General features: G+C 36.0%; 1 protein-coding gene across 2 annotated transcripts in view; it reads right to left on the reverse strand.

The window, feature by feature from the left end:
- lhfpl4a (LHFPL tetraspan subfamily member 4a) overlaps positions 1-22474 on the reverse strand; it is a 329222-nt gene that overhangs the window by 181867 nt on the left and 124881 nt on the right. The window lies entirely within an intron of this gene.

Raw genomic sequence — 22474 nt, forward strand, 5'->3', positions numbered from 1 at the left:
CTGTGGGACTGAACATTGATATTTATTTAATGGTGGGCCGTGGGACTGTAGATTGCTGTTTAATTAATGGTGTGAAGTGGGACTGTACATTGTTATGTATTTAATGGTGCACAGTGGGACTGTACATTGCAATTTATTTAATGTAGTGAAGTGGGACTGTGCATTGTTATTTATTTAATGTAGTGAAGTGGGACTGTGCATTGTTATTTATTTAATGATGTGCAGTGGGACTGTGCATTGTTATTTATTTAATGATGTGCAGTGGGACTGTACATTTTTACTTTATTTAATGGTGTGCCGTGGGACTGAACATTGATATTTATTTAATGGTGGGCCGTGGGACTGTAGATTGCTGTTTAATTAATGGTGTGAAGTGGGACTGTACATTGTTATGTATTTAATGGTGCACAGTGGGACTGTACATTGCAATTTATTTAATGTAGTGAAGTGGGACTGTGCATTATTATTTATTTAATGTAGTGAAGTGGGACTGTGCATTGTTATTTATTTAATGATGTGCAGTGGGACTGTGCATTGTTATTTATTTAATGATGTGCAGTGGGACTGTACATTTTTACTTTATTTAATGGTGTGCCGTGGGACTGAACATTGATATTTATTTAATGGTGGGCCGTGGGACTGTAGATTGCTGTTTAATTAATGGTGTGAAGTGGGACTGTACATTGTTATGTATTTAATGGTGCACAGTGGGACTGTACATTGCAATTTATTTAATGGTGTGCAGTGAGACTGTACATTGTTATTTATGTAATGGTGTGCAGAGGGGTTGTACATTGTTACTTATTTAATGGTGGGCCGTCGGACTGTAGATTGGTGTTTATTTAATGGTATGAAGTGGGACTGTACATTGTTATTTATTTCATGGTGCACAGTGGGACTGTAAATTGTTAATTATTTAATGGTGTGCCGTGGGACTGTACAGTGTTATTTATTTCATGGTGCACAGTGGGACTGTAAATTGTTAATTATTTAATGGTGTGCCGTGGGACTGTACAGTGTTATTTATTTAATGATGGACAGCGTGACTGTACATTGTTATTTATTTAATGGTGTGCTGTGAGACTGTTCATTGTTTTCTCTTTAATGATGGATAGTGGGACTGTACATTATTATTTATTTAATGGTATGAAGTGGGACTGTACAGTGTTATTTATTTCATGGTGCACAGTGGGACTGTAAATTGTTAATTATTTAATGGTGTGCCGTGCGACTGTACATTGTTATTTATTTAATGGTGTGTAGTGGGGTTGTACATTGTTATTTAGTTAATGGGACGCAGTGGGACTGTACATTGTTACGTATTTACTGGTGTGCCGTGGGACTGTAGGTTGCTGTTTAATTAATAGTGTGAAGTGGAAACTGTACATTGTTCTTTATTTCATGGTGCACAGTGGGACTGTACATTGGTCTTTGATGGCGTGCCGTGGGACTGTACATTGTTATTTATTGAATGGTGGACAGTGGGACAGTACATTGTTACTCATTTAATGGTGTGCAGTGGAACTGGACATTGGTATTTACTTAGTGGTGCACAGCGGGACTGTACATTGTTATTTATTTATTGTGCGTAGTGGGACCATACATTGTCATCTATTTAATGGTGCACATTCGGACGGTACATTGTTATTTATGTAATACTGAGCATTGGGACTGTACATTTTTATTTATTTAAGGGTGTGTAGTGTGGCTCTACATTGCATTTTATTTAATGGTGTGCAGTGAGACTGTACGTTGTTATTTATGTAATGGTGTGCAGAGGGGATGTACATAGTTATTTATTTAATGGTGTGCAGTTGGAATGTATATTGTTATTGATTTAATGGTGCACAGTGGGATTGGACATTGTTATTTATTTAATGGTGTGCAGTGGTACTGTGTGTTGTTATTTATTTAATAGTGCACAGTGATACTGTACATTGTTATTTATTTAATGGTGTGTAGTGGGACTGTACATTGTTATTTATTTAATGGTGTGTAGTGGGACTGTACATTGTTATTTATTTCATGGTGCACAGTGGGAATGGAAATTGTTAATTATTTAATCGTGCACAGTGGTACTTTGCATTGTTATTTATTTAACAGCGCGCAGCGGTACTGTATATTGTAATTTATTTAATGGTGCGCAGTGTGACTGTACATTGTTAATTATTTAATGGTGTGCCGTGCATCTCTACAGTGTTACTTATTTAATGCTGGACTTTGCCACTGTACATTGCTATTTATTTAATGGTGTGTAGTGGAACTGTACATTGTTACTTATTAAATGATGGACAGTGCGACTGTGTATTGTTATTTACTTAATGGTGTGCAATGGGACTGTATATGGTTATTTATTTAATGGTGCGCAGTGGGACTGTACATTGTTATTTATTTAAGGGTGTGTAGTGGGGGTCTACATTGCAATTTATTTACTGATGTGCAGTGAGACTATAGATTGTTATTTATGTAATAGTGTGCAGAGGGGCTGTACATTGTTATTTATTTAATGGTGTGCAGTTGGAATGTATATTGTTATTTATTTCTTGGTGCACATTGGGATTGAACATTGTTTTTACTTAACCATGTGCAGTGGGACTGTAGATTGTAATTTATTTAACGGTGCACAGTGTTACTGTAAATTGTCTTTTATTTAATGGTGCACAGTAGTACTGTGCATTTTTATTTATTTTATAGTGCGCAGTGGGACTGTACATTGTTACTTATTTAATGGTGTCGTGGGACTGTACATTGTTGTTTATTTAATGATGTGCAGTGGGACTGTACATTGTTGTTTATTTAATGGTGTGCAGTGGGACTGTACATTGTTGTTTATTTAATGATGTGCAGTGGGGCTGTACATTGTTATTTATTTAATGCTGGACAGTGCAACTGTACATTGTTATTTATTTAATGGTCTGCAGTGGGACTGTACATTGTTATTTATTTCATGGTGTGTACTGGGACTGTTCATTGTTATCTATTTAATGATGGACAGTGGGACTCTACACTTATTTATTTAATCGTGTGCAGTGGGCCTGCACATTGTTCTTTATTTAATGGTGTGCAGTGGGCTGTACGTTGTTATTTATTTAACGATGTGCAGAGGGGCTGTACATTGTTATTTATTGAATGGTTTGCAGTGAGGCTGTACATTTTTATTTATTTAATGGTGTGCAGTGGGACTGTGCATTGCTATTTATTTAATGGTGCACAGTAGGAATGTACATTGTTATTTATTTAATGGGGTGCAGTGGGACTGTTGATTGTTATCTATTTAATGACAGATAGTGGGACTGTACATTGTTATTTATTTAATTGTGGTCAGTGCGACTGTACATTGTTATTTATTTAATGGTGTTCAGTGGGACTGTACATTGTTATTTATTTAATGGTGTGCAGTGGGGCTGCACATGATTATTTATTTAATGGTGTGCTGTGGGACTGTACATTGTTATTTATTAAATGATGGGACAGTGCGACTGTACATTGTTATTTATTTAATGGTGTGCAGTGGGACTGTACGTTGTTATTTATTTAATGGTGTGCAGAGGGGCTGTACGTTGTTATTTATTGAATGGTTTGCAGTGAGGCTTTACATTTTTATTTTTTTAATGGTGTGCAGTGGGACTGTGCATTGCTATTTATTTAATGGTGCGTATTGGGACTGTAGATTGTAATTTATTTAATGGTGCACAGTAGGAATGTACATTGTTATTTATTTAATGGGGTGCAGTGGGACTGTTGATTGTTATCTATTTAATGACAGATAGTGGGACTGTACATTGTTATTTATTTAATGGTGTTCAGTGCGACTGTACATTGTTATTTATTTAATGGTGTTCAGTGGGACTGTACATTGTTATTTATTTAATGGTGTGCAGTGGGGCTGCACGTGATTATTTATTTAATGGTGTGCTGTGGGACTGTACATTGTTATTTATTAAATGATGGGACAGTGCGACTGTACATTGTTATTTATTTAATGGTATGCAGTGGGACTGTACATTGTTATTTATTTAATGGTGTGCAGAGGGGCTGTACATTGTTATTTATTGAATGGTTTGCAGTGAGGCTGTACATTTTTATTTTTTTAATGGTGTGCAGTGGGACTGTGCATTGTTATTTATTTAATGGTGCGTATTGGGACTGTAGATTGTAATTTATTTAATGGTGCACAGTAGGAATGTACATTGTTATTTATTTAATGGGGCGCAGTGGGACTGTTGATTGTTATCTATTTAATGACAGATAGTGGGACTGTACATTGTTATTTATTTAATGGTGTTCAGTGCGACTGTACATTGTTATTTATTTAATGGTGTTCAGTGGGACTGTACATTGTTATTTATGTAATGGTGTGCAGAGGGGCTGTACATTGTTATTTATTTAATAGTGCACAGTTGGAATGTATATTGCTATTTATTTCTTGGTGCACAGTGTGATTGAACATTGTTTTTATTTAAGGATGTGCGGTGGGACGGTAGATTGTAATTTATTTAATGGCGTGCAGTGAAATTGTAAATTAGTATTTATTTAATGGTGTGCCGTGGGACTGTACATTGTTATTTATTAAATGATGGACAGTGCGACTGTACATTGTTATTTACTTAATGGTGTGCAGTGGGGCTGCACATTGTTGTTTATTTAATGGTGTGCTGTGGGACTGGATATTGTTACTTATTTAATCGTGCGCAGTGGTACTGTGCATTGTTATTTATTTAATAGTGCACAGCGGTACTGTATATTATTTATTTAATGGTGTGCCATGGGACTGTACATTGTTAATTATTTAATGATGGACAGTGCGACTGTACATTGTTATTTATTTACTGGTGCGCAGTGGAACTGTACATTGTTGTTTATTTACTGGTGTGCAGTGGGACTGTACATAGGTTATTTATTTACTGGTGTGTAGTGCGACTGTTCGTTGTTATCTATTTAATGATGGACAGTGGGACTCTACACTTATTTATTTTATGGTGTGCAGTGGGGCTGCACATTGTTATTTATTTAATGGCATGCAGTGGAACTGTACATTGTTGTTTATTTAATGGTGTGCAGTGGAACTGGACATTGGTATTTAGGTAATGCTGTGCAATGTGACTGTACATTGTTATTTATTTAATGGTGTGACGTGGGACTGTAAAGTGTAATTTATTTAATGATGGACAGTGTGACTGTACATTGTTATTTATTTAATGGTCTGCAGTGGGAATGTACATTGTTATTTATTTCATGGTGTGAAGTGAGACTGTTCATTGCTATCTATTTAATGATGGACAGTGGGACTCTACACTTATTTATTTAATCGTGTGCAGTGAGGCTGCACATTGTTCTTTATTTAATGGTGTGCAGTGGGACTGTACATGTTATTTATTTAATGGTGTGCAGAGGGGCTGTACATTGTTATTTATTGAATGGTTTGCAGTGGGGCTGTACATTTTTATTTATTTAATGGTGTGCAGTGGGACTGTGCATTACTATTTATTTAATGGTGCATATTGGGACTGTAGATTGTAATTTATTTAATGGTGCACAGTAGGAATGTACATTGTTATTCATTTAATGGGGCGCAGTGGGACTGTTGATTGTTATCTATTTAATGATGGATAGTGGGACTGTACATTGTTATTTATTTAATGGTGTTCTGTGCGACTGTACATTGTTATTTATTTAATGGTGTGCAGTGGGGCTGCACATGGTTATTTATTTAATAGTGTGCCCTGGGACTGTACATTGTTATTTATTAAATGATGGACAGTGCGAATGTACATTGTTATTTATTTAATGGTGTGCCATGGGACTGTACATTGTTATTTATTAAATGATGGACAGTGCGACTGTACATTGTTATTTATTTAATGGTGTGCAGTGGGACTGTACATTGTTATTTATTAAATGATGGACAGTGCGACTGTACATTGTTATTTATTTAATGATGGACAGTGCGACTGTACATTGTTATTTATTTAATGGTGTGCAGTGGGACTGTACAATGCGATTTATTTAATTGTGTGAAGTGAGACGGTTCATTGTTATGTATTTAATGATGGACAGTGGTACTTTACACTGTTATTTCTTTAATGGTGTGCAGTGGGGCTGCACATTGTTATTTACTTAATGGTGCTCAGTCGGACTATACATTGTTATTTATTTAATGGTGGACAGTGGGACTGTACATTGTTATTTATTTCATGGTGTGAAGTGAGACTGTTCATTGCTATCTATTTAATGATGGACAGTGGGACTCTACACTTATTTATTTAATCGTGTGCAGTGAGGCTGCGCATTGTTCTTTATTTAATGGTGTGCAGTGGGACTGTACATGTTATTTATTTAATGGTGTGCAGTGGGACTGTACATGTTATTTATTTAATGGTGTGCAGTGGGACTGTACATTGTTATTTAGGTAATGCTGTGTAGTGCGACTGTACATTGTTATGCATTTAATGCTGTGCAGTGGAACTGGACATTGGTATTCATTTCATGTGCACAGTGAGTCTGTACATTGTGTGACAAGAATACACATAGATTAAGATGTTAGCTGTCCTGTGCTGGCACCAGTGGGATCAACAGTTGGTCTGCCACCTGTCTTCAGGAGAAAGAAAGATAAGGAAAACAATGGAGCAGCATTTGGAGATGTTAATGAAGGGACGGGAGAGAGTAATGGAAGGAGAGCTGTCAAGATCGGCTCCCCCTTTGAACCCTGAACTGTTTGAAGTGATGGACAGGCGATACCCCAGCAGGGGGATAAAAAGGGACAGGTTCGCTAAGGCAGGACACACACGACACCTGAGGTAATGAGACCCTGGAAGCGGTGCGTCTCTCACAAGTCGGTGGGAAGTTTTGGAAGGCAGGTTGCGGGACCAGGCCATAGATGCACAGGGTGGAAAGGCACGATCGGCGGGAACCTGGTGTGTGTCCACCCTTGCCTGGGTGCCGGGTTCACCACAGAGAAACGATCGTATCTGGAAACGGAGGGGTCACAGTCGGTGACCTCAGATGACGTCACAAAGGACTCGCCCGAAAGCTGACTGCGAATGTCTGTGTGGAAGCTGTTTTGAATATTCATTCGTTTTGCTCTCTCTCTCCTTCCCCCCACTGTCCATCGCCACGGCAGCGATTACTGCGAACTGAACTGAACTAAATTAAAATGAATTTTGCGCCACTTTGAAAGTGGTCATGTACCCCTAGACAACGATAGAGCTTGATTGATCCTGTTATCTTAATTCTATGTACATGTGTGTTTATCATTGCTGAACTGTTGCATTTATTATCCTTTTGATTAGAGTACTGTGTTGCTTGTTCCTTTAATAAAACTTTCTTAGTTCTAGTAATACAGACTCCAACTGAGTGATCCATTTCTGCTGGTTTGGCAACCCAGTTACGGGGTACGTAACAATTGTTATTTAGGTAAAGCTGTGTAGTGGGACTGTACATTGTTAATTATTTAATGGTGTGCCGTGGGACTGTACATTGTTATTTATTTAATGCTGGACAGTGCGACTGTACATTGTTATTTATTTAATGGTGTGTAGTGGGGTTGTACATTGTTATTCATTTAATGGTGCGCAGTGGGACTGTACATTGTTATTTATTTAAGGGTGTGTAGTGGGACTGTACATTGTTATTTATTTAATGGTGTTCAGTGTGACTGTACATTTTTATTTATTTAATGGTGTGCCGTGAGACTGTACATTGTTATTTATTAAATGACGGAAAGTGCGACTGTACATTGTTAATTATTTAATGGTGTGAAGTGAGACTGTTCATTGTTTTTCACTTAATGGTCCTCAGTCGGACTGTACGTTGTTATTTATTTAATGGTGCTCAGTGGAACTGTACGTTGTTATTTATTTTATGGTGCACAGTGGGACTGTACATTGTTATTTATTTAAGGGTGTGTAGTGGGGCTGTATATTATTTATATAATGGTGTGCAGTGGGACTGTTCACTGTTATCTATTTAATGATGGACAGTAGGACACTACACTTATTTATTTTATGGTGTACAGTGGGGCTGCACATTGTTGTTTATTTAATGGTGTGCTGTGGGACTGTACATTGTTCTTTATTTAATGCTGGAAAGTGCGAAAGTACATTGTTATTTATAAAATGGCGTGCAGTGGGACTGTACATTGTTGTTTATTTAATGGTGTGCAGTGGGGCTGTACATTGTTATTTATTTACTGGTGTGCAATGTGACTGTACATTGTTATTTATTTAATGGTGTGTCGTGGGACTGTACATTGTTATTCATTTAGTGATGAAAAGTGCGACTGTACAAGTTATTTACTTAACGGTGTGCAATGGGACTGTATATTGTTATTTATTCAATGTTGTGCAGTAGGACTGTACATTGTTATTTATTTAATGGAGTGCAGTGGGGCCGCACATGGTAATTAATTTAATGGTGTGCCGTGGGACTGTACGTTGTTATTTATTTAATGGTGTGCAGTGTGACTGTACATTGTTATTTATTTAATGGTGTGAAGTGGGACTGTTCATTGTTATCTATTTAATGATGGACAGTGGCACTTCACACTGTTATTTATCTAATGGTGTGTCGTGGGATTGTGCATTGTTATTTATTTAATGCTGAACAGTGCGACTATACATTGTTCTTTATTTAATGGTGTGCCGTGCGACTATACATTGTTATTTATTTAATGGTGCACAGTGGGACTGTACATTTTAATGGTGTGTAGATGGACTGTACATTGTTAATTATTTAATTGTGTTCAGTGCGACTGTACATTGTTATTTATTTAATGGTGTGCAGTGCGACTGTACATTGTTATTTATTTAATGGTGTGCAGTGGGACTGTACATTGTTATTTATTTAATGGTGGACAGTGGGACAGTACATTGTTATGCATTTAATGCTGTGCAGTGGGACTGTACATTGTTATTTATTTAATGGTGTGACGTGGAACTGGACATTGGTATTCATTTCATGGTGCACTGTGAGTCTGTACATTGTTATTTATTTACTGTGCGCAGTGGGACTGTATATTGTTATTTAGGTAATGCTGTGTAGTGGGACTGTACATTGTTAATTATTTAAGGGTGTGTAGTGGGACAGTACAGATATTCATTTAATGGTCTGCAGTGGGGCTGCACATTGTTATTTATTTAATGGTGTGAAGTGGGACTGTACATTGTTATTTATTTAATGCTGAACAGTGCAACTATACATTGTAATTTCTTTAATGGTGTGCAGTGGGACTACACATTGTCCTTTATTTAATGGTGTGTAGTGGAACTGGACATTGTTATTTATTTAATGGTACGCAGTGGGACTGTACATTGTTATTTATTTAAGGGTATGTAGTGGGTTTCTACATTGCAATTTATTTAATGGTGTGCAGTGACACTGTACATTGTTATTTATGTACTGGTGTGCAGAGCGGCTGTACATTGTTATTTATTTAGTGGTGCACAGTAGGATTGTAAATTGGTATTTATTTAATGGTGTGCAGAGGGACTGTGCATTGATATTTATTTAACAGTGCACAGTGTTACTGTAAATTCTTTTTTATTTTATGGTGCACAGTGGTACTGTGCATTGTTATTTATTTAATGGTGCGCAGTGGGACTGTAAATTGTTACTTATTTAATGGTGGGCCGTTGGACTGTAGATTGGTGTTTATTTAATGGTATGAAGTGGGACTGTACATTGTTATTTATTTCATGGTGCACAGTGGGACTGGATATTGTTATTTATTTAATAGTGCGCATTGGGACTGTATATTATTTATTTAATGGTGTGTCGTGGGACTGTACATTGTTAATTATTTAATGGTGTGCCATGGGACTGTACAGTGTTATTTATTTAATGGTGTGTAGTGAGACTGTAAACTGTTATTTATTTAATGGTGTGAAGTGAGACTGTTCATTGTTATCTATTTAATGATGGACAGTGAGACTCTACACTTATTTATTTAATGGTGTGCAGTGGGGCTGCACATTGTTGTTTATTTAATGGTGTGCTGTGGGACTGTACATTGTTATTTATTTAATGCTGGAGAGTGCGAATGTACATTGTTATTTATAAAATGGTGTGCAGTGGGACTGTACATTGTTGTTTATTTAATAGTGTGCAGTGGGTCTGTACATTGTAATTTATTTACTGGTGTGCAGTGGGACTGTGCATTGTTATTTATTTAATGGTGTGTCGTGGGACTGTACATTGTTATTCATTTAGTGGTGAACAGTGCGACTGTACAAGTTATTTACTTAATGGTGTGCAATGGGACTGTATATTGTTATTTATTTAATGTTGTGCAGTGGGACTGTACATTGTTATTTATTTAATGGTGTGTCGTGGGACTGTACATTGTTATTCATTTAGTGGTGAACAGTGCGACTGTACAAGTTATTTACTTAATGGTGTGCAATGGGACTGTATATTGTTATTTATTTAATGTTGTGCAGTGGGACTGTACATTGTTATTTATTTAATGGTGTGACGTGGGACTGTACAGTGTAATTTATTTAATGATGGACAGTGTGACTGTACATTGTTATTTAATGGTGTGCAGTGCGACTGTACATTGTTACTTATTTAATGGTGTGAAGTGGGACTGTTCATTGTTATCTATTTAATGATGGACAGTGGCACTTTACACTGTTATTTATTTAAAGGTGTGCAATGGGACTGTACATTGCTATTTATTTAATGGTGTATAGTGGGACTGTTCATTGTTATCTATTTAATGATGGACAGTGGGACTCTACACTTATTTATTTTATGGTGTGCAATGAGACTGTACATTGTTGTTTATTTACTGGTGTGTAGTGCGACTGTTCATTGTTATCTATTTAATGATGGACTGTGGGACTCTACGCTTAGTTATTTAACCATGTGCAGTGGGGCTGCACATTGTTATTTATTTAATGGTGCACAGTGGGGCTGTTCATTTTTATTTATTTAATGGTTTGCAGTGGGACTGTGCATTGCTATTTATTTAATGGTGCGTATTGGGACTGTAGATTGTAATTTATTTAATGGTGCGCAGTGGGAATGTACATTGTTATTTAATGGTGCACAGTTGGAATGTACATTGTTATTTATTTAATGGTGTGCCATGGGACTGTCGATTGTTATCTATTTAATGATGGATAGTGGGACTGTACATTGTTCTTTATTTAATGGTGTGCAGTGGGGCTGCACATGGTTATTTATTTAATATTCTGCAGTGGGACTGTACACTTATTTATTTAATGGTGTGAAGTAAGACTGTTCATTGTTATCTCTTTAATGATGGACAGTGGCACTTTGCACTGTTATTTCTTTAATGGTGTGCAGGGGAACTGGACATTGGTATTTATTTCATGGCGCACTGTGGGACTGTACATTGGTCTTTATTTAATGGTGCTCAGTGGGACTGTACATTGCTGTTTATTTACTGTGCGCAGTGCGACTGTACATTGTTATTTATTTACTGTGCGCACTGGGACTGTACATTGTTAATTATGTAATGCTGTGCAGTGGGACTATACATTTTTATTTATTTAACAGGGCGCAGTGGGGCTGCACATTGTTATTTATTTAATGGTGTGCCGTCGGACTGTACATTGCTATTTATTTAATGCCGAACAGTGCAACTGTACATTGTTATTTATTTAATGGTGTGCAGTGGGGCTGCACATGGTTATTTATTTAATGGTCTGCGGTGGGACTGTACATTGGTATTTATTTAATGCCGAACAGTGCAACTGTACATTGTTATTTATTTAATAGTGTGCAGTGGGGCTGCATATAGTTATTTATTTAATGGTGTGCCGTGGGACTGCAGATTGTTATTTATTTAATTGTGCGCAGTGGGACTGTGCATTGTTATTTATTTAATGGTGCATATTGGGACTGTAGATTGTTGTTTATTTGATGGTGCACAGTGGGAATGTACATTGTTATTTATTTAATGGGGCGCAGTGGGACTGTACATTGTTATTTACGTAATGGTGCACGGTTGGAATGTACATTGTTATTTATTTAATGGTGTGCAGTGGGGCTGTACATTGTTATTTATTTAATGGTGTGCTGTGGGACTGTACAGTGTTATTTATTTAATGATGGACTGTGCAACTGTACATTGTTATTTATTTAATGGTGTGCAGTGGGACTGTACATTGTTATTTATTTAATGGTGTGCCGTGGGACTGTACATTGGTATTTATTTAATGCCGAACAGTGCGACTGTACATTGTTATTTATTTAATGGTGTGCCGTGGGACTGTACATTGTTATTTATTTAATGCTGGACAGTGCGACTGTACATTGTTATTTATTTAATGGTGTGCAGTGGGACTGTACATTGTTGTTTATTTAATGGTGTGCAGTAGGGCTGTACAGTTTTATTTATTTAATGGTGTGCCATGGGACTGCAGATTGTTATTTATTTAATGGGGCGCAGTGGGAATGTACATTGTTATTTACTTAATGGTGCACGGTTGGAATGTACATTGTTATTTATTTAATGGTGTGCAGTGTGACTGTACATTGTTATTTATTTAATGGTGCGCCGTGGGACTGTTCATTGTTATCTGTTTAATGATTGATAGTGGGACTGTACGTTGTTATTTATTTAATGGTGTGCAGCAGGGATGTACATGGTTATTTATTTAATGGTGTGTCGTGGGACTGTACATTGTTATTTATTTAATGATGGACAGTGCGACTGTACATTATTTATTTTATGGTGTGCAGTGGGACTACACATTGTTATTTATTACATGGTGCGCAGTGGGGCTGTATATTGTAATTTATTTAATGGTTTCCAGTGGGACTGTACATTGTTATTTATTTAATGGTGTGTAGTGGGATCGTTCATTGTTATCTATTTAATAATGGACAGTGGGACTCTACACTTATTTATTTAATGGTGTGCATTGGGACAGTACATTGTTATTCACTTAATGGTGAGCAGTGGAACTGACATAGGCATTTATTGCATGGTGCGCAGTGGGATTGTACATTGTCATTTATTTACTGTGCGCAGTGGGACTGTACATTGTTACTTATTTTAAGGTGTGCAGTAGGACTACACATTGTTATTTATTTAATGGTGTGCAGTGGAGTTGTACATTGTTATTTATTTAATGGGGTGTCGTGGGATGTACATTGTTATTTATTTAATGGTGCTCAGTGGGACTGTACGTTGTTATTGATTTAATGGTGTACAGTGGGACAGTACAATGTTATTCATTTAATGCTGTGCAGTGGGACTGTACATTGTTATTTATTTAAGGGTGTGTAGTGCGACTGTACATTGTTAATTATTTAATGGTGTCAAGTGGGACTGTTCATTGTTATCTATTTAAACGTTCACAGTACATTATTATTTATTTAATGGTGTTCTGTTGGAATGTATATTGTTACTTATTTAATGGTGCACAGTGGGATTGAACATTGTTTTTAATTAATAATGTGCAGTTGGACTGTAGATTATAATTTAGTTAATGGCACACAGTGGAATTGCAAACTGGTATTTATTTAATGGTGTGCAGTGGGACTGTACATTGTTATTCATATAACAGTGCGCAGTGTTACTGTACATTGTTATTTATTTAATGGTGCGCAGTGGTACTGTACATTGTCATTTATTTAATGGTGTGCTGTGGGACTGTTCATTTTTATCTATTTAATGATGGATAGTGGGAGTGTAGATTGTTATTTATTTAATGGTGTGCCGTGGGACTGTACATTGTTATTTATTTAATGGTGCGCAGTGGTACTGTACATTGTCATTTATTTAATGGTGTGCTGTGGGACTGTTCATTTTTATCTATTTAATGATGGATAGTGGGAGTGTACATTGTTATTTATTTAATGGTGCACAGTGGGACTGTACATTGTTATTTATTTAATGGTGCACAGTGGAACTGTACATTGTTATTTATTTAACGGAGTGCAGTTGGAATGTATATTATTAGTTATTTAATGGTGCACAGTGGGATTCAACATTGTTTTTATTTAATGATGTGCAGTGGGACTGAATATTGTAATTTATTTAATGGCACAGTGGGACTGCAGATTGGTGTTTATTTAATAGTGTGCAGTGGGACAATACATTGTTATTTATTTAATGGTGTACTGTGGAATTGTAAATTGGTATTTATTTAACGGTGTGTAGTGGGACTGTACACTGTTATTTTTTCAGCAGTGCCAGTGTTACTGTACATTAGTATTTATTTAATCGTGCGCAGTGGTACTGTGCATTGTTATTTATTTAATGTTGCGCTGTGGGATTGAACATTGTTATTTATTTAATGGTGCTCAGTGGGACGGTACGTTGTTATTTAATTAATGGTGCATAGTGGGACTGTAGATTGGGGTTTATTTAATAGTGTGCAGTGGGACAATACATTGTAATTTATTTAATTGTGTACAGTGGAATTGCAAATTGGTATTTATTTAAGGTTGTGCAGTGGGATTGTACACTGTTATTTATTTAACGGTGCCAGTGTTACTGTACATTGGTATTTACATAAATGTGCGCAGTGGTACTGTGCATTATTATTTATTTAATAGTGCACAGCGGGACTGTACATTGTTATTTATTTAATGGTGTGCAGTTAGAATATATATTGCTATTTATTTAAAGATGCACAGTGGGATTGAACATTGCTTTTATTTAACGATGTGCAGTGGGACGGTAGATTGTAATTTATTTAATGGCACGCAGTGAAATTGTAAATTGGTATTTATTTAGTGGTGTGCAGTGGGACTGTACATTGTTATTTATTTAACAGTGCACAGTGTTACTGTAAATTGCTTTTTATTTAATGGTGCGCAGTAGTACTGTGCATTGTTATTTATTAAATAGTCCGCAGTGGTACTGTACATTTTTATTTATTTAATGGTGTGCAGTGGGACTGGACATTGTTACTTATTTAATGGTGGGCCGTTGGACTGCAGATTGGTGTTTATTTAATGGTATGAAGTGGGAATGTACATTGCTAGTTACTTCATGGTGCACAGTGGGACTGTACATTGGCCTTTATTTAATGTTGTGCAGTGGGACTGTATATGGTTATTAATTTAATGGTGTGCAGTGGGACTGTACAGTTATTTATTTAATGGTGTGCCATGGAACTGTAGATTGGTATTTATTTAATGGTGTGAAGTGGGACTGTACATTGTTAATTATTTCAAGGTGCACAGTGGGACTGCACATTGGTCTTTATTTAATGGTGGACAGTGGGTCTGTACATTTTTATTTATTTAATGGTGTGCAGTGAGACTGTACATTGTTTATTTAATGGTGCATAGTGTGATTGTACAGTTACTTACTTAATAGTGTGTAGTGCGGCTGTACATTGTTAATTGTTTAATGTTGTGCTGTGGGACTGTTCATTTTTATCTATTTAATGATGGACAGTGGGAGTGTACATTGTTATTTATTTATTGGTGTGCCGTGGGACTGTAGATTGGTGTTTAATTAATGGTGTGCAGTGGGACTGTTAATTGTTTGTGATTTAATGCTGTGCATTCTTATTTATTTAATGGTAAGCAGTGGGACCGTACGTTGTTATATATTCTAAGGTGCGCAGTGGGGCTGTTCATTTTATCTATTGAATGATGGACAGTGGGAGTGTACATTGTTATTTACTTAATGGTGTGCAGTGGGACTGTATATTGTTATTTAATTAATGGTGGACAGTGTGACTGTACATTGTTATTTATTTAATGGTGTGCAGTGGGACTGTACATTGTTATTTATTTAATGGTGCGAAGTGGGACTGTAGATTGTTATTTATTTATTGTGCGCCATCGGACTGTATATTATTATTTATTTATTTATTGGTGCGCAGTCGTACTGTACATTGTTATTTATGTAATGGTGTGTAGTGGAACTGTAAATTGTTATTTACTCAATGGTGTGCAGTCGGACCGTAGGTTGTCATTTATTTTAAGGTGCGCAGTGGGACTGTAAATTGTTATTTATTTACTGGTCTACAGTAGGATTATACATTGTTATTTATTTAATGGTGTGCAGTGGGGTTGTACATTGTGATTTATTTAATGGTCTGCAGTGGGACAGTACATTATGATTTATCTTATCATGTGTAGATGGGCTGTACATTGTTATTTATTTAATGGTTTCCAGTGGGGCTGCACATTGTTATTTACTTAATGGTGTGCCGTGGGACTGTATATTGGTATTTATACCAATATACCAATAGATTGGTGTTTATTTAATGGTGTGAAGTGGGACTGTACATTTTAATTATTTCATGGTGCACACTGGGACTGTATATTGGTATTTATTTACTCATGTGCCATGGGACAGTACATTGTCATTTATTTAATGTTGCTCAGTGGGACTGTATGTTGTTACTTATTTAATGATGCACAGTTGGACTGTACATTGTTATTCATTTAATGGTGTGCAGTGGGACTGTATATTGTTATTCAATTAATGGTGGACAGTGGAACTATACATTGTTATTTATTTAATGGTGTATAGTGGGATTGAACATTGTTATTTGTTTAATGGTGAGCACTGGACCTATACATTGTTGTTTCTTTAACGGTGTGCATTCGAATGGTACATTGTTATCTATTTAATGGTGTGCAGTGGGACTGCACATTGTTATTTATTTAATGGTGTGCAGTAGGACTGTACATTGTTGTTTATTTAATGGTCTGCAGTGGGACAGTACATTGTTATTCATTTAATGGTGTGTAGACGGGCTGTACATTGTTATTTAATTAATGGTGGACATTGGAACTATACGTTGTTATTTATTTAAAGGTGTGCCGTGGGACTGTAGATTGGTGTTTATTTAATGGTGTGAAGTGGGACTGTACATTGTTAATTATTTCACGGTGGACACTTGGACTGTACATTGTTATTTATTTAATGGTGGTCAGTGGGACTGTACGTTGTTATTTATTTAATGATGCACAGTGGGACTGTAAATTGTTATTTATGTAATGCTGTGCAGTGGGACTGTAGATTGTTATTTCTTTAATGGTGCACAGAGGGAGTGTGCATTGTTATTTATTTAACAGTGCGCAGTGGTTCTGTACATTGATATTTATTTAATGGTGTGCCGTGGGACTGTACATTGTTATTGATTTAATGGTGTGCAGTGGGGCTCCACATTGTTACTTATTTAATGGTGTGCAGTGTGACTGTATATTGTTATTTATTTAATAGTGTGCAGTGGGGAAGTACATTGTTACTTATTTAATGGTGTGCAGTTCGGCTGAACATTGTTATTTATTTAATGGTGTGCCATGGGACTGTACATTGTTATTTATTTAATGGTGTGCAGTGCGGTTGTACATTGTGATTTATTTAATGGTCTGCAGTGGGACAGTACATTATGATTTATCTTATCATGTGTAGATGGGCTGTACATTGTTATTTATTTAATGGTTTCCAGTGGGGCTGCACATTGTTATTTACTTAATGGTGTGCCGTGGGACTGTATATTGGTATTTATACCAATATACCAATAGATTGGTGTTTATTTAATGGTGTGAAGTGGGACTGTACATTTTAATTATTTCATGGTGCACACTGGGACTGTATATTGATATTTATTTACTCATGTGCCATGGGACAGTACATTGTCATTTATTTAATGTTGCTCAGTGGGACTGTATGTTGTTACTTATTTAATGATGCACAGTTGGACTGTAAATTGTTATTTATGTAATGCTGTACAGTGGGACTGTAGATTGTTATTTCTTTAATGGTGCGCAGAGGGACCGTGCATTGTTATTTATTTAAAGGTGCGCAGTGGTTCTGTACATTGATATTTAATTAACAGTGCGCAGTGTTACTGTGCATTGTTATTTATTTAATAGTGCACAGTGGTATTGTACATTATTTATTTAATGGTGCGCAGTGGGACAGTACATTGTTACTTATTTAATGGGGTGCCGTGGGACTGTAGATTGGTGTTTATTTAATGGTGTGAAGTGGGACTGTACATTTTAATTATTTCATGGTGCACACTGGGACTGTATATTGGTCTTTATTTAATGGTGTGCCATAGGACTGTACATTGTTATTTATTTAATGGTGCGCAGTGGGACTGTACATTGTTATTTCTTTAATGGAGTGCAGTGTGACTTTTCATGGGGATTTATTTAATGGTGGCCAGTGGGACTGTACATTGTTATTTGTTTAATGGTGCACGCTGTTACTGTACATTGTTATTTATTTTATGGTGTGTAGTTGGACTGTACATTGCTATTTACTGGTGTACATTAAGACTGTACATTGTTATTTATTTAATGGTGTGCAGTGGTATTGTACGTTGTTATTTAATTAATGGTGGACAGTGGGACTGTACAGTATTTATTTAATGGTGTACAGTGCAACTGTTAATTGTTATTTAATGTTGTGCAGTAGGACTATACATATTTATTTAATGGTGTGCAGTGGGACTGTACATTGTTATTTACTTAATGGTGTGCAGTCGGACCGTAAGTTGTCATTTATTTTAAGGTGCGCAGTGAGATTGTACATTGTTATTTATTTACTGGTGTACAGTAGGATTGTACATTGTTATTCATTTAATGGTGTGCAGTGGGACTGTATATTGTTATTCAATTAATGGTGGACAGTGGAACTATACATTGTTATTTATTTAATGGTGTACAGTGGGATTGAACATTGTTATTTATTTAATGTGTGTAGACGGGCTGTACATTGTTATTTATTTAATGGTTTCCAGTGGGGCTGCACATTGTTATTTACTTAATGGTATGCCGTGGGACTGTACATTATTATTTATTTACTCATGTGCCATGGGACAGTACATTGTCATTTATTTAATGGTGCACACTGGGACTGTACATTGGTCTTTATTTAATGGTGTGCCATGGGACTGTACAGTGTTATTTATTTAATGGTGGACAGTGGGACTGTAAATTTTTATTTATTTAATGGTGTGCAGTGGGACTGTACATTGTTATTTATTTCATGGTGTTATGTGGGACTGTTCATTATTATCTATTTAATGATGACAGTGGGACCCTACACTTATTTATTTAATGGTGTGCAGTGGGGCTACACATTCTTCTTTATTTAATGGTGTGCCGTGGGACTGTACATTGGTATTTATTTAATGCTGGACTGTGCGACTGTACATTGTTATTTATTTAATGGTGTGCAGTGGGACTATATATTGTTGTTTATTTAAGGGTGTGTAGTGGGGCTCTACATTGCAATTTATTTAATGGTGTGCAGTGAGACTGTACATCATTATTTATGTAATGGTGTGCAGAGGGGTTGTACATTGTTACTTATTTAATGGTAGGCCGTGGGACTGTAGGTTGGTGTTTATTTAATAGTATGAAGTGGGCCTGTACATTGTTATTTATTTCATGGTGCATAGTGGGACTGGAAATTGTTATTTATTTAATGGTGCGCAGTGTTACTGTGCATTGTTAATTATTTAATAGTGTGCAGTGGTATTGTACATTGTTATTTATTTAATGGTGCACACTGGGACTGTACATTGGTCTTTATTTAATGGTGTGCCATGGGACTGTACAGTGTTATTTATTTAATGGTGTACAGTGCAACTGTTAATTGTTATTTAATGTTGTGCAGTAGGACTATACATATTTATTTAATGGTGTGCAGTGGGACTGTACATTGTTATTTACTTAATGGTGTGCAGTCGGACCGTAAGTTGTCATTTATTTTAAGGTGCGCAGTGGGATTGTACATTGTTATTTATTTACTGGTGTACAGTAGGATTGTACATTGTTATTCATTTAATGGTGTGCAGTGGGACTGTATATTGTTATTCAATTAATGGTGGACAGTGGAACTATACATTGTTATTTATTTAATGGTGTACAGTGGGATTGAACATTGTTATTTATTTAGTGGTGTGCAGTGGGACTGTACATTGTTATTTATTTATTGATGGACATTGCGACTGTACATTGTTATTTATTTAGTGGTGTACAGTGGGACTGTACATTGTTATTTATTTAATGATGGACATTGCAACTGTACATTGTTATTTATTTAATGGTGTGCAGTGGGGCTGAACATTGTTATTTATTTAGTGGTGTGCAGTGGGACTGTACATTGTTATTTATTTAATGATGGACATTGCGACTGTACATTGTTATTTATTTAATGGTGTGCAGTGGGACTGTACATTGTTATTATTTAATGGTGTGCGGTGTGACTATATATTGTTATTTATTTAATGATGGACAGGGGGACTGTACATTGTTATTTATTTAATGATAGACAGTGCGACTGTACATTGTTATTTATTTAATGGTGCGCAGTGGTACTGTACATTGTTATTTATGTAATGGTGTGTCGTGGGACTGTAGATTGTTATTTACTCAATGGTGTGCAGGCGGACCATAAGCTGTCATTTATTTTAAGGTGCGCAGTGGGACTGTAAATTGTTATTTATTTAATGGTGTACAGTAGGACTGTACATTATTATTCATTTAATGGTGTGCAGTGGGACTGTATATTGTTACTTAATTAATGGTGGACACTGGAACTATACATTGTTATTTATTTAATGGCGTACAGTGGGATTTAACATTGTTATTTGTTTAATGATGAGCACCGGACCTATACATTGTTGTTTCTTTAACGGTGTGCTTTCGAATGGTATATTGTTATCTATTTAATGGTGTTCAATGTGACTGAATATTGTTATTTATTTAATGGTGTGTCATGGGTCTTTACATTATTAATTTTTTAATGATGCACAGTGGGACTGCACATTGTTATTTCTTTAATGCTGTGTAGTGGGACGGTACATTGTTGTTTATTTAATGGTGCATAGTGGGACTGTACAGTTATTTATTTAATAGTGTGTAGTGGGGCTGTACTTTGTTAATTATTTAATGCTGTGCTGTGGGACTGTTCATTTTTATCTATTTAATGATGGACAGTGGGAGTGTACATTGTTATTTATTTAATGGTGTGCAGTGGGACTGCAGATTGGTGTTTAATTAATGGTGTGAAGAAGGACTGTACATTGTTATTTATTTCATGTTCCACAGTGGGACTGTACATTGGTCTTTATTTAATGGTGTGCAGTGGGGCTGCACATTGCTATTTATTTAATGGTGTGCCGTGGGACTGTTCATAGCTATCTATTTAATGATGAACATTCGGACTGTATATCATTATTTATTTAACCGTGTGCAGTGGGGCTCCACATTGTTATTTTATTTAATGGTGTGCCATGGGACAATATATTGTTATTTATTTAATGATGGACAGAGCGACTGTACGTTGTTATTTATTTAATGGTGAGCAGTTGGGACTGTACATTGTTATTTATGTAATGGTGTGTCGTGGGACTGTAGATTGTTATTTACTCAATGGTGTACAGGCGGACCATAAGCTGTCATTTATTTTAAGGTGCGCAGTGGAACTGTAAATGGTTATTTATTTAATCGTGTGCAGTGGGGCAGTACTTTGTTACTTATTTAATGGTGTTCAGTGGGGCTGAACATTGTTATTTCTTTAATGGTGTGCTGTGGGGCTGTACATTGTTAGTTATTTAATGGTGCGCCGTGGGACTGTTCATTACTATTCATTTAATGATGGACAGTGGCACTTTACACTGTTATTTATTTAATGGTGTGCCGTGGGACTGTACATTGTTATTTATTTAATGGTGTGCAGTGTGACTGTATATTGTTATTTATTTTTATGGTGTGCAGTGAGACTACACACTGTTATTTATTTAATGGTGTGCCGTGGGACTGTACATTGTTATTTATTTAATGGTGTGCAGTGTGACTGTATATTGTTATTTATTTTTATGGTGTGCAGTGAGACTACACATTGTTATTTATTTAATGGTGTGCAGTGTGACTGTATATTGTTATTTATTTTTATGGTGTGCAGTGAGACTACACATTGTTATTTATTTAATGGTGTGCCGCGGAACTGAACACTTATTCATTTAATGATGGACAGGGCGACTGTACATTGTTATTTATTTAATGGTGTGCAGTGTGACTGTATATTGCTATTTATTTAATGGTGTGCAGTGGTGCTGTACATTGTTATTTATTCAATGGTGCGCAATGGGACTGTACATTGTTATTTACTTAACAGTGCGCAGTGTGACTCTACATTGTCATTTATTTAACGGGGCGCACTGGGACTGTACATTGTTATTTCTTTAATGGAGTGCAGTGTGACTCTTCATGGGGATTTATTTAATCGTGGCCAGTGAGACTGTACATTCTTATTTATTTAATGGTGCACAGTGGTACTGTACATTGTTATTTGTTTAATGGTGCACACTGTTACTGTACATTGTTATTTATTTAATGGTGTAGTTGGACTGTACATTGTTATTTATTTACTGGTGTACATTAGGACAGTACATTGTTATTTATTTATTGGTGTGCAGTGAGATTGTACATTGTTATTTAATTAATGGTGGACAGTGGGACTGTACATTATTATTTCTTTAATGGTGTACAGTGCAACTGTTAA

This window comes from Mobula hypostoma, chromosome 15 (assembly GCF_963921235.1).
Source record: "Mobula hypostoma chromosome 15, sMobHyp1.1, whole genome shotgun sequence".
Lineage (NCBI taxonomy): Eukaryota > Metazoa > Chordata > Chondrichthyes > Myliobatiformes > Myliobatidae > Mobula > Mobula hypostoma.